Source organism: Neovison vison, chromosome 7, assembly GCF_020171115.1.
Source record: "Neovison vison isolate M4711 chromosome 7, ASM_NN_V1, whole genome shotgun sequence".
NCBI classification, from domain to species: domain Eukaryota; kingdom Metazoa; phylum Chordata; class Mammalia; order Carnivora; family Mustelidae; genus Neogale; species Neogale vison.
In genome coordinates, this window is record NC_058097.1 from 70,504,014 (window position 1) to 70,520,148 (window position 16,135).

The window sequence follows — 16,135 nt, forward strand, 5'->3', positions numbered from 1 at the left end:
CACATCAGACCCGCCATGGTATTAGGCCATTCATCCCTTCCCATTGACCTGTGCATCTTCCTGGAGGTATGTTCTGAGGCTGTGTCAGACTGTGCATTTTTTCTGAAGTGGCCTATGAAATTGGGGTGGTCTCAGGGGTCTTGCAGGTTTCTCTTAATCTGGTGGGTTTGGGAAACTGAGGTGGGCTGAGATTCCTCGGGAGAGCAGGACCAGTGATTTTGTGTGGTCCTGGAGGCCCCATCCTGGAGGGCATATGGGTCAGGACTTTGGGTCCTAAGTCTTCAGACAAATACTCAGGTAAGAGTAAAGGGCGAGGTGATCGCAGACCTGATTTGCAGAACCTGAGAGAAGCTCCTCGTTATCTGAAATTCGGACAGCTGGGAGACAGGAGCATAGGATTTTCAGTCTGGATTGTTTGACTAAGATGGCCAGGAAATGGAGGGGTGGCCTCAAGGATCCCTGTGAGAGTCTACCTCTTTGGAAATTCTGTCTGGCACCCAAGAATTTGGTGTCTTTCTGGGGGATGGGGGAGCGTGGATTTCTCTTTCAGGGGTCCCGTCCAAGCAGGCATTCCAGAGATGGGTTCTGGGTCCGGGAGCCTGGATCACCCCAACAAGGCTTAGGATTTGGGCCTAGAATCATGACAGGCCTGCTCTATGTTCTCCTGGTACAGCTCCAGAGGAGGCTTGTTGGAAATGGTTCTCAGGCTGAGGGACAATGTCTGTTTGTACCCAGATGCCCATACTGTGTGGGCATGGTCTCACGGGCCATGCTCTTGGCTCCCACTTGAGGGTTGGACAGCCATCTCAACATTCAGTTTTCTGGCCATGGGGAAGGAGGTGTACTTTTTTGTGCTTCAGGGTCCCCCATGGGCAGGAATTTGAGCTAAGTTCTGGGACAGGTACCTAAATACCTAGGATGCATCGAGATGAGGTCCTCGGGCCAAGGCAGGATCCACCTGCAGTAAATGGGGCCCGCTGTCTGGGTGGCTGACCAGAGGTTGGGCTCGAGCTATGTCAGACAGAGAATTCGTGCAGAGGGCAGCCTATGATATTGGGGTGCTGTTGAGAGCTGTGCTCCTGGGTCCTCATGTGGGGTTTAGGCACATACCCTTAGGGAATTTCTTCTTTCTGGTGAGCGGGCAGATGGCTACATTATCCTCCAGAATACCCAAGATGGAGGCTTGCAGGGGAGGAGTGTGAAGACAGAAGTCTGAAAACCCAAGCTACGGTTAAGCTCAGTGCCGATCACATGTCCGTTCCAATGTACAGCAGTTGTTTCGAGATCTTCAGCACCTGGGCGAGGGTCAGATGTCTGCTCATGCTGGAGTTTGTATCCGTGATGGCCAACTAATGGTGGGGTGGCCTCAAGAATTCTTGGAGGTTTTTCCAAGCTGGAGCTTGTGAGTTGCTCCAAACATTAAGGTGTCCTATTGCACAACAGGAGAAGTCCCGCCTACAGGGCTCCAGGGTCCCCCATATGGAAGAATCAATAGCAGAGCTCTCTGAATGGAGGCCTGGGAAGCCCATCTCGCATTACCATTGCAGCTGAGGAACAGGGCAGGCTTGATCCAATAACACTGATTCCAAGTTCCAAGTGATCTGTGTTGACAGAAGTTCTCAGTCTAACGGGTCCCAATGCTGCTTGGTGTCCAGGGAGACCTTAGAATGTGGTGGCAGCTCTCGGGCCATGCAGGATGCTCTATCCTGAGGATTAGACCCAGTACCCAGGAGCCAGGTTTCCTTCTTGGGACAGGAGGTGTTCTCTTGAACGGCCCACGGACCACAGGTTGGACGATGTGTTGAATTTCCAGAACAGGCCTCTGGGGAGAAAGGCCACAAAACCTAAGCTGGGTTCTGATGAGGTTTAAGGACATGGCAGGTTCAATCTTTGGACTCAGTGCCATTACCCTGCGTGTCATCCTGGAAGTAAGTTCTGAGGCTGTGTCAGGCTGTGCATTTTTTGCAGAGTGGCCTATGAAATTGGGGTGGACTCAGTGGCCTTGCAGATTTCTCTTAATCTGGACGTTTTGGGAAACTGAGGTCGGCAGAGTTTACTTGGGAGAGCAGGCTCAGGGATGTTGTGTGGTTCTCGAGGCCCCATCCTGGAGAGCATGTGGGTCAGGACTTTGGGACCAAAGACTTCAGATACAAACTCGGGTAAGAGTTAGGAGCAAGGTGATGGCAGTCTCAATCTACAGACCCTAAGGGAAGCTCCTCGGGATTTGAAATTCAGGTGGCTGGGAGGGAGGAGCACAGGCTTTTCTGTCTGGATTGTGTGTCTAGGATGGCCACAAAATGGAGGTGGCCTCATGGGTCCATGGGATATTCTTCCACTCTGGGGATTCGGCTTGGCACCCAAGAGTTTGATGTCTTTCTGGGGAAGAGGAAAACGCTGTTTCCCATCTCAGGAGTCCTGCCCAAACAGGAGTACCAGGGATGGGTTCTGGGTCCAGGCACCTGGAAAACCCAACCAAGACTTCGGTTTTGGGCCTAGGGGCATGACAGGCCCACTCTGTGGGATCCTGGTCTAGCTCCCAAGGGGGCTCTTTGGAAAGGGGTCTCATTCTGAGGGTCACAATGCCTGTTTGTTCCCAGCTGCCCATCTTGTGTGGGCGTGGTCTCATGGGCCATACACTTGGCTCCCAATCTGAGGGTCCGACAGCCATCTCAACATTCAGTTTTCTGGCCATGAGGAAAGAGGATTACTCTTTTGTGCTTCAGGGTCCCCTATGGGCAGGAATTTGAGCTAAGCCTGAGACAGGAACCTGAATACCCAGATTGGTTCAATATGATGGCCTCGGTCCAAGGCTGACCCACTAGCAGGTTATGGGGCCCACTCTCTGCGTGGCTGACAGGAGGTTGGGGATTGTGTTGTGTCAGACAGAGCATTTGTGCAGAAGTCAGCCTATTATATTGAGGACCATGCAGGAATAACCTCATGTGGGTTTCTGTGAAGACCCATAGGGCACTTCCTCTTTCTGGTAGGCAGGCAGAAGGCTGCTTTGTGGCTCCCGAATTCCCAATATGGAGGGCTTGCAGGTGAGGAGTGTAAGGACAGAGGCCTGAAAACAGTAGCTACGTTTAAGCTCAGTGCCGAGCAAATTGCTGTTCCAATGTGTAGCGGTTGTTTAGAGATCTCCAGCACCTAAGTACGGGCAAGGGTCAGATGTCTGCTTACAATGGAGTTTGTATCTATGATGACCAACAAACGAAATATCCAGCACCTGATAAAGGGTGGATGTCAGATGTTTGCTCACACTGGAGTTTGTGTCTATGATGACCGAGAAATGGAGGAGTGGCGTCAAGAATCCATGGAGTATTCCCCACGCTAATGCATGTGAGATGCTCCAAACAGCAAGATTGCTTTTTCTACTGGACAGGTGGAGTCTCATTTATTTGCTCCAGGGTCCCCCCTGTGAAAAGTATGGGTAGCAGAGCTCTTCTGCATGGATGCCTGGAAAGCTCAACTCCATTGACCACTGCAGCTGAGGAACATGACAGGTTCTTTAGGGTGGTTCTGGGGAAAAGTACCAAGGCCTTGAGTTGACATGGAATCTCTTGCAGATGGGTCACAATGCTGGTTTGTTACCAGGTAGATCTTAGAATGTGTTGGTGGCTAAGGTGCCATGCAGGATTCTCCTAACCTGAGGGTTTAACATAGGTCGAAGAGCACGGTTTCCTTCTGAGGACAGGAGATGTAGTGTTGTGTGGCTCAGAGACCACATGCTGTATCATAAGTTCATATTCCAGAACAGGCCTCTGAAGACAGATGCCTGGAAACCTAATCTATGGTTCCAATGAGGTCCCAGGGACATGATAGGTTCAATCTTCAGACTCAGGACATTTGACTTGGGTGTCTGAGTGGATGTAGGTAATCAGGGTGTCTTGTGTCCAGAGTAGCCTCCAATATAGGGGAGGCCTCAGGGGCCTTGCATGTTTCAACCTACTCTGGAGGGTTTGGGTAACTGTGACAGGCACAATTTCCATGGGGATGGCAGGCACAGTCCTGTGATGTGGCTCCAGAGACCCAATCCTGGAGTGCATGTGAGCCATGGTTTTGGGAGTGAAGTCTGCAAACACAAACTCGGGTTAGGGTTAGTGGCGAGGTTGATGCAGGGCAATGCATATACGTGGAGGGCTACTCGTCAGGAACAGTAATTTGAGTGACTCGAAGGCAGAAGCACAGGCTTTCATATCTGGATTGTGTGTAGAGGATGGCCTTGGAATGCAGTTGTGGTATCATGGGTCCATGGGAGACTTTTCCACTCTAAGGATCCTGGCGGCTCCCAATAGTTTGATGTCTTTTCAGGATGGGAAGAGTGCTATTTTTGATCTGAGGGGTGCCCCAAAACAGGGATTCCAGAGACAGGCTCTGGGTCTGGGAGCCTGGAATATCCTACCAAGGATTAGGATTTGGGCCTACGGGCATACCAGGCCTGCAATGCAGGATCCCCGGGGTGCAACTGAGAGGGCTTGTTTGAAAGCATGATCAGGCTGAGTGTCACCATGCATGTTTGTGTGCAGGGGAGCCCTCAGAGAGGGTGTGGTGTTATTGGCCATACAGCTGGTTCCCACTTTGAGGGTTGGACACCCATTGCTACAGTCAGGCTTCCTGCCATGGAAAGAGGAGTTCTCTATTGTGCTTCAGGTTCCCCCATTGGCAGGGTTTCCAGCAAAGTTCTGGGGAAAGGTGCCTGAATACCAAGGATGTGTAGAGATGACGGACTTGGGCCATGGCCGGTCGCACATGCTGGTAATGGGGCCTGCTCTCTTGGTGGCTAACACTATGTTGGGGCTCATGCTCTGTCAGACACAGCACTAGTTGCCAGTGCAGTCTATAAATCAGGTTTCCCTTGAGGGCTGAGCATATTTATCCTTATGTGGGGTTTCTGGGCAGACTCACCAGGCATCTCTTCTTTCTATGGGTAAGTCAGAATGCTGTGCTGTGGCTCCAGAATGCCCTATCATGAGGGCTTGGGGACTAGTAGGTTGACGACGGATTTGTAAACACAAGCTATTGTTCAATTCAGTCCAAAGTAGGAAGCAGTTCCAATGTGCAGTGGCTTATTCGAGATATCCAGCAGCTGAATAAGGGCAGATGTCAGATCTTTGGCACACTGAATTTGTGTCTATGATGACCGACAATTGGAGGGTGGCACCAAGAGGTCATGGAGGATTTCCCACGCCAAAGGTTGTGAGATGTTCCTAACAGCAAGGTTTCCTTCTACAGGGCAGTTGGAGTCTGGTTTTGTTTGCTCCAGGGTATCCCATGTGGAAAGTATTGGTAGCAGAGACCTCTCACTTGAATGCCTGGAAAGCAGAACTCCATTGACATTTGCAGGTTAAGAACATGACAGTTTCCTTCTGGTGGCTCTGGGACGGAGTATCAGGCCTTGAGATGACAGGAATCTCTTGCAGTTTGGTAACAATGCTGGTTTGTTATGAGGGAGACCTTAGAATGTGCTGGTGGCTAATGTGCCATGCAGGATTCTCGTACACAAAGGGTTTGGCACAGGTCAAAGAGCACGGTTTCCTTCCTGGGACAGGAGATGTTCCCTTGGATGGCCCAGGGAAAAAGAGATGTATCCTAACTTGGTATTCCAGAAGAGGCACAGCTTGCATGGAGCACTGGGTGTGGTGAAAAAATAATGAATACTGTTTTTCTGAAAATAAATAAATTGGGAAAAAAAAAAAAAAAAAAGAAGAGGCCCCTGAGCACAGATGCTTAAATCCTAATCTAGGGTTCCAATACAGTTCTAGTGGCATGTCAGGTTCAATCTTCTGACTCAAGACCATTGAATTGGCTGTCTGTCTGGATGTAGGTGATCAGGGTGTTTCAACCTGTGCATTTGCGTCCAGAGTGGGCACCAATATGGGGGTTGGCTCAGGGGCTTTGCAGGTTTCTCCTAATCTGGAAGGTTTGGGCACCTGTGACAGGCATAATTTCCTTGGTGATAGCAGCACATTCCTGTAGTGTGGCTCCAGAGACCCCATCCTGTTGGGCATGCGATCCATGGTTTTGGGAGAGAAATCTGCAAACACAAATTCAGGTTAGGGTTAGTGATGTGGTGGTGGCAGGCCTAATGTGTAGACCTGGAGGGCAGCTCATTAGGAACCATAATTGGGGTGACGAGAAGGGGGTAGCACAGACTTTTCTATCAGGATTGTGTGTCCATGATGGACTCGGAATGCAGGTGTGTTCTCTTGGGTCCATGGGACACTTTTCTGGCCTAAGGAACCTAGCGGCTCCCCATAGTTTGCTGGCATTTTCGGGGAAGAGAAGAATGCACTTTTCCATCTTAGGGGCGCCCCAAAACAGGGATTCCAGAGATGGGCTCTGGGTCTGGGCGCCTGGAAAAGCCCACCATGTGTTATGATTTGGACCTAGGGGCGTAACGGAACTGCAATGCAGGATCCTGGTGGTGTAACTGAGAGGGCTTGTTTGAAAGCATGAAGAAGGTCCTGGTTATTCTGCCCAGAAACTCCCCATGAAGATCAATCTACTCGGCCCTCGAGGGAACCCCGATTTATACTTTTTCCTGGACACTAGTGTTGTGTCTGACAGTGCCTGAGCCCTGACTTCGTGTCAGTGACCCAGAGTGCGGGCTCCATATCCAGCATGTGGGACCATCCATGGCCCAGGGCCGTCATCTCTACCCATCCTTGGTATTCATGCAACTGTCCAGACATTTGCTGAAAACCCTACCAATGGGGGAGCCTGAAGCACAATAGAGAACTCCTCGTTCAATATGGCAAGAATCCTGACTATTGGGATAGGTGTCAAACCCTCAGAATGGGAACCAGCAGCATGGCCAAGGAAACCACGCCCACTCCTGGGGGCCGCCCTGAACACAAGCAGGCACTGTGACCCTCAGTCTAAGCATGCCTTCAAACAAACGCTCTCAGTTGCAACTCAAGGATCCGACATTGCATGACTGGTACTCTCCTAGGCCCAAATCCTAACTCTTGGTGGGATTTTCCATGCGCCCATTCCCAGAGTCCATCACTGGAATTCCTGTTTTGGGGCACCCCTAAGATGGAAAACAGCACTCTTCACTTCCCTTAGAAAGCAACCAAACTATTGGGAGCCACCAGGATCCTTCAGAGAAAAAAATCTTCCATGGACCCATGAGACAACACCTGCATTCCGAGGCCATCCTGGACACACAATCCAGATACAAAAGCATGTGCTACCGCCTTTGAGTCACCCTATTTACAGTTCCAGACGAGCTCACCTACAGAACTACACATTGGGTGTGTGATCACCTCGCCATTAACCCTAAACCACGTTTGCGTTTGAGGACTTCTCTCCCAAAACCATAGCTCACATGCCCTCCAGGATGGGATCTCTGGAGCCATACCACAGGAAAGTTCCTGCCATCCCCAAGGAAACTGTGTCCGTCACCGTTGCCCTAACCCTACAGATTAGGAGAAACCTGTAAGTCCCCTGAGCCCAGTCCAATATTGGAGGCCGCTCTGGATGCAAATGCGCAGTCTGAAGCATCCTGATCACCTCCATCAAGGCAGACTCCCATGTCAATGGTCCTGAGTCAGATGATTGAATCTGACATGCCCCTAGGACCTCATTGCAAGCCTAGATTAGTTTTTCAGGCATTTCACCTCAGTGGCCTATTCTGTAATACCAATATGATAAAACATATGGTCCCTGAGACCCACAATAGAATATCTCCTGTCCCCAGATGGAATCCGTGCATTTTGACTTGTGTCAAACCTCAGGGTATATGAATTCTTCACAGCCCCTTAGCCACCAGCACATTCTAAGATCTCCCTGGTAACAAACCAGCATTGTGACCCATCTTTATGAGATTCCATGTCACATCAATTCCTTGGTAATTTGCCCCAGAGCCACAAAAATTAACCTTCCATGTCCCTAAGCTGCAATGGTCAGTGGAGGTGTGCTTTCCAGGCATCCATGTGGGAGTGTTGTGCTACCCAGTCTTTCCTAATGTGGGATCCTGGAGCAAACACACCAGACTGCCACTGACCCTTAGAAGGGAACCTTCTGTTTGGAGCATCTCAGAAGCACCAGCGTGAGAAGTCCTCCATGGACTCTTGACACAACCCCTCCATTTGTCAGTCATCATAGACAAAAACTCCAGCATGAGCAAACATCTGGCATCCGCCCTTATTTAGGTTCTGGATTTTCATTTCACCACTGCACACTGGAACTGTGTTTCACTTGACACTGAATTTAGCCATAGCTTGGGTTGAGAATTCCATCCTCAGCGTCCTGGTCCGCAAGCCCTCTTGAGAGGGAACTCAGCAACAAAGCAACATTCTGCATTCCCAATAAAAAGAAATAGGGCCTGGTGAATCTGCCCAAAAACTCCACATGAGGATCAATCTGCTTGGTGCTCGAGGGAACCTTGATTTATACGCTGTCCTGGGCACTAGTTCTGTGTCTGACAGAGCCTGAACCAAGACCTAGTTTCAGCCACCCAGAGATATGATCCCATATCCAGCATGTGAAATCGGCCAGGGCCCAAGTCCGTCAACTCTACCCATCCTAGGTATTCAGGCATCTTTCCCCAGACCTTTGCTGGAATCCCTGCCAATGAAGGGAACCTGAAGCACAACAGAGAACTCTTCCTTCCCCATGGCAGGAATCCTGGCTGTTGGGATGGCTGTCCAACCTCAAAGTGGGCGCTGGCTGCATGGCCAAGGAGATTACGCCCACTCATGAGGGCCGCCCTGGGCACAAGCAGGCAATGTGAACCTCAGCCTGAGCATGCTTTAAAACAAGTACTCTCCGTTGACCCAAAAGTATCCCGCATTGCAGACCCAGGTATTCCCCTTGGCCCAAATCCTAACACTTAGTGGGATTATCCAGGAGCCCAGACCCAGAGCCAGTCTCTGGAATTCCCTATTTTGGGGAACCTCCAAGATGGAAAATACACTTTTCCCTTTCCCGAGAAAGCCACCAAACTATTGGGAACCACCAGGTAATTTAGAAAGGAAAAACCTCCATGGACCCATTAGATCACACCTGCATTCTGTGGCCATCCTGGACACACAATGCAGATACAAAAGCCTGTGCTACCCCCTTCGAGGCATCTAATTTACAATTCCTGATGAGTTGCTTTCCAAGTCTATGCATTGGGCCTGCAATCACCTCGCCACTAACCCTAACCCGAGTTTGTGTTTGCAAACTTTTCTCCCAAAACCTTGACTTACATGGCCTCCAGGTTGTGGTATCTGGAGCCATACCAAATGACTATGCCTGCCTTCCTCAAAGAAACTGTGCCCTCACGGTGGCCCAAAATCTCTAGATTAGGAAAAACCTGCAAGGCCTCTGAGCCCACCTCAATATTAGAGGCCACTCTGGATTCAAATTCACAGTCTGAAAAACCCTGATCACCTCCATCCAGGCAGACACCCAAATCAATGATCCTGAGTCTGAAGATTGAAACTGACTTGCCCCGAAAACTTCATTGGAACACTAGATTGGTTTTTCAGGTATCTGTCCTCAGAGGCCTGTTCTGGAATACCAAGTTATGATACAATGTGTTGTCCCTGAGCCACAGAACAGAACATCTCCCGAAGCCAGAAGGAAGCCGTGCTTGTGGACCTGTGTCAAACCCTCAGGGTAGATGAATCCTACATGGCCCCTTAGCAACGAGCACATTCTACGATCTCCCTGGTAACAAGTCAGCATTGTGACCCATCTTCATGAGACTCCTTGTCAACTCAAGGTCTTGATACTTCACGCCAGAGCCACCAGAACGAACCTGCAATGTTCCTCAGCTGCAATGGTCAATGTAGTGTGCTTTCTAGGCATCCATGCGAAAATGATATGCTACACAAACTTTCCACATGGAGAAACCTGAACAAACAAATCAGACTCCTCCTGTCCGGTAGAAAGAAACTTTGATGTTTGGAGCATCTCACAAGCCCCAGGGTGGGAAATCCTCCATGGCCTCTTGACGCCACCACTCCATTTGTTGGTCATCATAGACACAACCTCCAGCCTGAGCAAACATCTGACAATATGCCCATACTCAGGTGCTGATATTGGAATCAGCCGATGCACACTGGAATTGCCTTTCAATTCGCACTGAATATAACCCTAGCTTCGGATTACAAATCCATCCTCACCTTACTGATCTGCAAGCCCTCTTGATAGGGAATTCTGGAGCCACAACACAGCATTCTGCCTTCCCCATAGAAAGAAGAAGGACCTGGTGAGTCTGCCCAGAAACTGCACATGAGATCAATCCCCTCAGCCCATGAGGGAACCCTGATTTCTAGTTTGCCCTGGCCACTAGTGCTGTGGCTGACAGAGCCTGAGTCCAGACCTCGTGACAGCTACGCAGAGGGCAGAGCCCATATCCAGCATGTGAGACCAGCGATGGCCCATGTCCGTCATCTCTACCCATCCATGGTATTCAGGCATCTGTCCCCTAGACCTTTGCTGGAATCCCTACCAATGGGGGAACCTGAAGCACAATAGTGAACTCCTCCTTCACCATGACAGGAATCCTGGCTTTGGAATGGGTGTCCAACCCTCAGAATGAGATCCGGCTGCATGGGCAATAACACCACACACACTCCTGTGGTCTTCCTGGGCACAAGTAGGCATTGTGACCCTCAACTTGAGCATGCTTTCAAACAAATGTTCTCAGTTGCACCTCCAGGACCCGCATTACAGACCTGGTACACCCCTAGGCCCAAATCCTAACACTTAGTGGGATTTTCAATGTGCCCAGATCAAAGTCTGTCTCTGGAATCCCTGTCCTGGGGCACCCCTAAGATGGAAAACAGCACTCTTCCTTTCCCTGAGAAAGCCACCAAACTATTGGGACCCGACAGGATCTTTAAGAGGAAAAATCTACCATGAACCCATGAGACCACACCTACATTCCAAGGCCATCCTGGAAATTCAATCCAGATACAATAGTCTATGCTACGCCTTCCAGTCACCTGATTTACAGTTCCTGACTTGCTGCCCTCCAGGTCTATCCATTGGGCCTGGAATCACCATGCCACTAAGCCTAACCCGAGTTTGTGTTGGCAGAATTCACTCCCAAAACCATGGCTCACATGCCTTCCAGGATGGGGTCTCTGGAGACACACCAAAGGACTGTGCCTGCCATCCCCAAGGAAACTATGCCCGTCAAAGTTGCCAAAACCTTCCAGATAAGGAGTAAACTGCAAGGACCATGAGCACACCTCAATATTGGATGCCGCTCTGGATGCAAACGTGCAGTCTGAAATACCCTGATCACCTCCATCCAGGCAGACACCAGAGTTAATGGTCCTGAGTCAGAAGATTGAAACTGACATGCCCCTAGGACTTCATTGGAATGCTAGATTAGGTTTTCAGGCATCTGTCATCACAGGCCTGTTCTGGAATACCAACTTATGATACAACATATGGTCCCTGAGCCCCACAACTGAACATCTCCTATCCACAGATGGAATCCGGGCTCTTGGACCTGTGTCAAATCCTCAGGGTAGATTAATCCTGCACAGCCCCTTAGCCACCAGCACATTCTTAGTTCTCCCTGGTAACAAACCAGCATTATGACCTATCTTCATGAGATTCCATGTCCAATCCAGTCCTTGGTACGTCACCTCAGAGCCACCAGAATGAACCTGATATGTTCCTCAGCAGCAGTGGGGAATGGAGTTGTGATTTCCAGTCTTCCATGCGGGAGAGCTATGCTACACATTCTTTCCAAATGAGGGACTCTGGAGCAAACAAACCAAACTGCCCCTGTCCGGTAGAATGAAACCTTGCTGTTTGGAGCATCTCACAAGCCCCAGCATGGGAAATACTCCATGGCTTCTTGACGCCACCACTCCATTTGTCGGTCATCGTAGACACAAACTCCAGCATGAGAAAATATCTGACATCCAACCTTACTCAGGTGCTGAATATTCGATTCAACCACTGCACACTGGAAGTGACTTTCGCTTGATACAGAATATAACCATAGCTTGGGTTTACAATTCCATCCTCAGCCTCCTGGTCCACAAGCCCTCTTGGCAGGGAATTCTGGTACCACAATGCAGCATTCTGTCTTCCCCATAGAAACAAGAAGGGTCTAGTGATTCTTCCCAGAAATGCTACATGAGGATCAATCTGCTTGGCACTCAAGGGAACCCCGATGTATAGGCAGCCCTGGGCACTAGTATTGTGTCTGACAGATCCTGAGCCAAGACCTACTGTCAGCCACCCAGAGATAGGGGCCCATATCCATGATTTGAGACTGTCCATGGCCCATGTCCGTCATCTCTACCAATCCTTGGTATTCGGGCATCTGTCCCAAGACTTTTGCTAGAATCCCTGCTAATGGGGGAACCTGAAGAACAATGGAGAACTCCTCTTTCCCCATGGCAGGAATCCTGGCTGTTGGGTGGGTGTCCAACCCTCAAAGTGGGAGCCAGCTGCATGGCCAAGGAGATCATGCCCACTTATGAGGCCCACCCTGGGCACAAGCAGGCATTGTGACCCTCAGCCTGAGCATGATTTCAAACAAGCCCTCTCAGTTGCACCTCCAGGATCCCGCATGCAGGCTTGGTAAGCCACTAGGCCCAAATCCTAACCCTTGGTGGGATTTTCCAGGGGACCAACCCAGAGCCCGTCTCTGGAATCCCTATTTTGGGGCACCCTATCATGGAAAACAGCACTCTTCCCTTCCCTGAGAAAGCTACCAACTATTGATTGGGAGCTGCCAGGATCCTTAGAGAGGAAAAATCTCCCATGGACCCATGAGACCACACCTGCATTCCGATGCCATCCTGGACACACAATCCAGATACAAAAGCCTGTGCTACCACCTTTGATACACCTGATTAACAGTTCCTGATGACTGCCCTCCATGTCTATGCATTGGGCCTGTTATCACCGTGCCACTAACCCTAATCCAAGTTTGTGATTGCAGATTTCTCTCCCAAAACCATGGCTCACAGGACCTCCATGTTGTGGTATCTGGAGCCACACCATGGTAATGTAACTGTCTTACCCAATGAAACTGTGCCTGTCAATATTGCACAAATCCGCTAGATTAGGAGAAACATGTGAGGCCCCTGAGTCTACCCCAATATTGGAGGCCACTCTGGATGCAAATGTCCAGTCTGACACACCCTATCACCTACATCCAGGCTAATAGCCAAGTCAATGGTCCTGAGACAGAATACTGAACCTGACATGCCACTAGGATTCATTGGAACACTAGATTATGTTTCAGGTATCTCTACTCAGAGGGCTGTTCTGAATATCAACTTATGATACAACATGGTCCCTGAGCGACACAATAGAACATCTCCTGTCCCCAGAAGGAAACCGTGCTCTTGGAGCTGTGTCAAACACTCTTGGTATATGAATCCTACAAGGCCCCCTGGCAACCAACACATTCTATGATCTCCCTGAAAAGAAAGCAGCATTGTGACCCATCTTCATGAGACACCATGACAGCTCAAGGCCTTGGTACTTCACCTCAGAGCCACTAGAACGAAACTGCCATGATCCTCAGCTGCCATGGTCAATGTAGGTGAACTTTCTAGGCATTCAGTGGGAGTGCTCTGATACCAACTTTCCACAAGGGGAACCCTGGAGAAAACAAACCAGACTTCCCTGTACGGTAAAAGGAAACCTTGCTGTATGGATTATCTCACAAGCCGGAGCGTGGGTAATTCTCCATGGCCTCTTGAGGCCACCCATCCATTTGTTGGTCATCATAGACACAAACTCCAGCATGAGCAATCAATTGACATCCTCGCTTACTCCAGTGCTGTATATTTGAATCAGCTGCTACACACTGGAATTTTTTGCTTGGCACTCAATTTAAAAGTAGCTTGGGTTTACAATTCCATCCTCACCCTAGTGTTCAGTAAGCCCTCTTGTTAGGGAATTCTGGAGCCACAACACAGCATTCTGCCTTCCCCATAGTAAGAAAAAGGGCCTGGTGAGATTGTCCAGAAGCCCTACATGAGGATAAATCTACTTGACCTTCGAGGGGACCCCGTTTTATAGGTTGCCTTGGCCACTATTGCTTTGTCTGACAGAACCTCATCTCTGACCTCATGTCAGGACCCAGAGGGCGGGTGCCATCTCCAGAATGTGAGACTGGCCATGACCCAGGGCTCTCATCTCTACCGATTCTTGGTTCAGGCATCTGTCCCCAGACCTTTGCTGGAATCCCTGCCAATGGGGGAACCTGAAGCACAATAGAGAAATCCTCCTTCCCCATGGCAGAAATCCTGGCTATTGGGATGGGTGTCCAAACCTCAGAATGGTAGCCAGTTGAATGGCCAAGGAGACCCCACCCACTCATGAGGGTGACCCTGGACACAAGCAGGCATTGTGACCCCCTACCAGAGCATGCTTTCAAACAAACGCTCTCAGTTGCATCTCCAGGATCACGCATTGCAGGCCTGGTATGCCCCTAAGCCCAAACCTTAACCCCTGGTGGGATTTTTCAGGTGCGCAGAACCACAGCCTGTCTCTGGAATCCCTGTTTTGGGGCACCCATAAGATGGAAAATAGCCCTCTTCCCTTCCCTGAGGAAGCCTCCATAGTATAGGGGGCCGCCAGGATCCTTGAGAGGAAAAATATCCCATGGACCCATGAGACCACACCTGCATTCCGAGGCCATCATGGACAAACAAGCCAGATACAAAAGCCTGTGCTACCACCTTCGAGGCACCTGATTTACAGTTCCTGACGAGCTGCCCTCCAGGTCTATGCATTGGGCCTGCAAACACCTCGCCGTTAACTTTAACCTGAGTTTGTGTTTGCAGACTTCTCTCCCAAAACCATGGCTCATATGTCCTCCAGTTTTGGGTCTCTGGAGCCACACCAAAGGACTATGCCTGCCATCCCCAAGGAAATGTGTCCGTCACAGTTGCCCAAACCCTCGGGATAAGGAGAAACCTGCAAGGCCCCTGAGCCCACCCCAATATTGGAGGCCGCTTTGGATGCAAATGTGCAAGCTGAAACACCCTGATCACCTGAATCCAGGCAGACACCCAAGTCAATGATCCTGAGACAGAAGATTGAACCTGACATGTCCCTATGACCTCATTGTAACCTTAGATTAGGTTTTCAGGCATCTGTAATCAGAGACCTGTTTTGGAGTACCAACTTATGATACAACATATGGTCCCTGAGCCCCATAACAGAACTTCTCCTTTTCCCAGATGGAAGCCATGCTCTTGGACCTGTGTCAAACCCTCAGGGTAGATGGATCCTACTCAGCCCATAGCCACCAGCGGATTCTAAGTTCTCACTGCTAACAAACAAGTGACCCATCTTCATGAGATTCCATGTCAACTCAAGGCCTTGGTACTTCACCCCAGAGCCTCCAGAACGAACCTGCCATGTACCTTAGCTGCAATGTTCAATGGAGGTGTGCTTTCCAGGCATCCATGTGGGATTGCTCTGCTATGCAAATTTTCCACATGGGGGATTCTCGAGCAAACAAACCAGACTGCCCCTGTCCGGTATAGGAAACCTTGCAGTTTCGAGCATCTCACAAGCCCAAGTGTGGGAAATCCTCCATGGCTTCTTGTCACCTCCCCTCCATTTGTCGGTCATCATAGACACAAACTCCAGCATGAGCAAAGATCTGACATGTGCCCTTACTCCAGTGCTGGACACTCAAATCAGCCACGGCACACTGGAAATGCCATTCGCTTGTCACTGAATTTATCCATAGCTTGCGTTTACAATTCCATCCTCACCCTACTGGTTCGCAAGCGTTCATGTTAGGGAATTCTGGAGCCACAACGCAGCATTCTGCATTCCCCATAGAAAGAAGAAGGGCCTGGTGAGTCTGCCCAGAAACTCCACATGAGGATCAATCGAGGGAACCCCAAAGTATAGGCAGCCCTGGCCCCTAGTGCTGTGTCTGACAGAGCCTGAGCCCCGACCTCGTATCAGCTACCCAGAGGGAGGGGCCCATATCCAGCATGTGAGACAGGCCAAGAACCAGGGCCATCATCTCTATCCATCTTTGGTATTCAGGCATCTGTTCCCAGAACTCTCCTGGAATCCCTACCAATGGGGAAACCTGAATCACAATAAAGAAATCCTCCTGCCCCATGGCAGGATTCCTGGACATTGGGAAGGTTGTTTGACACTCAGAGTGGTAGCCTATGGCATAGCC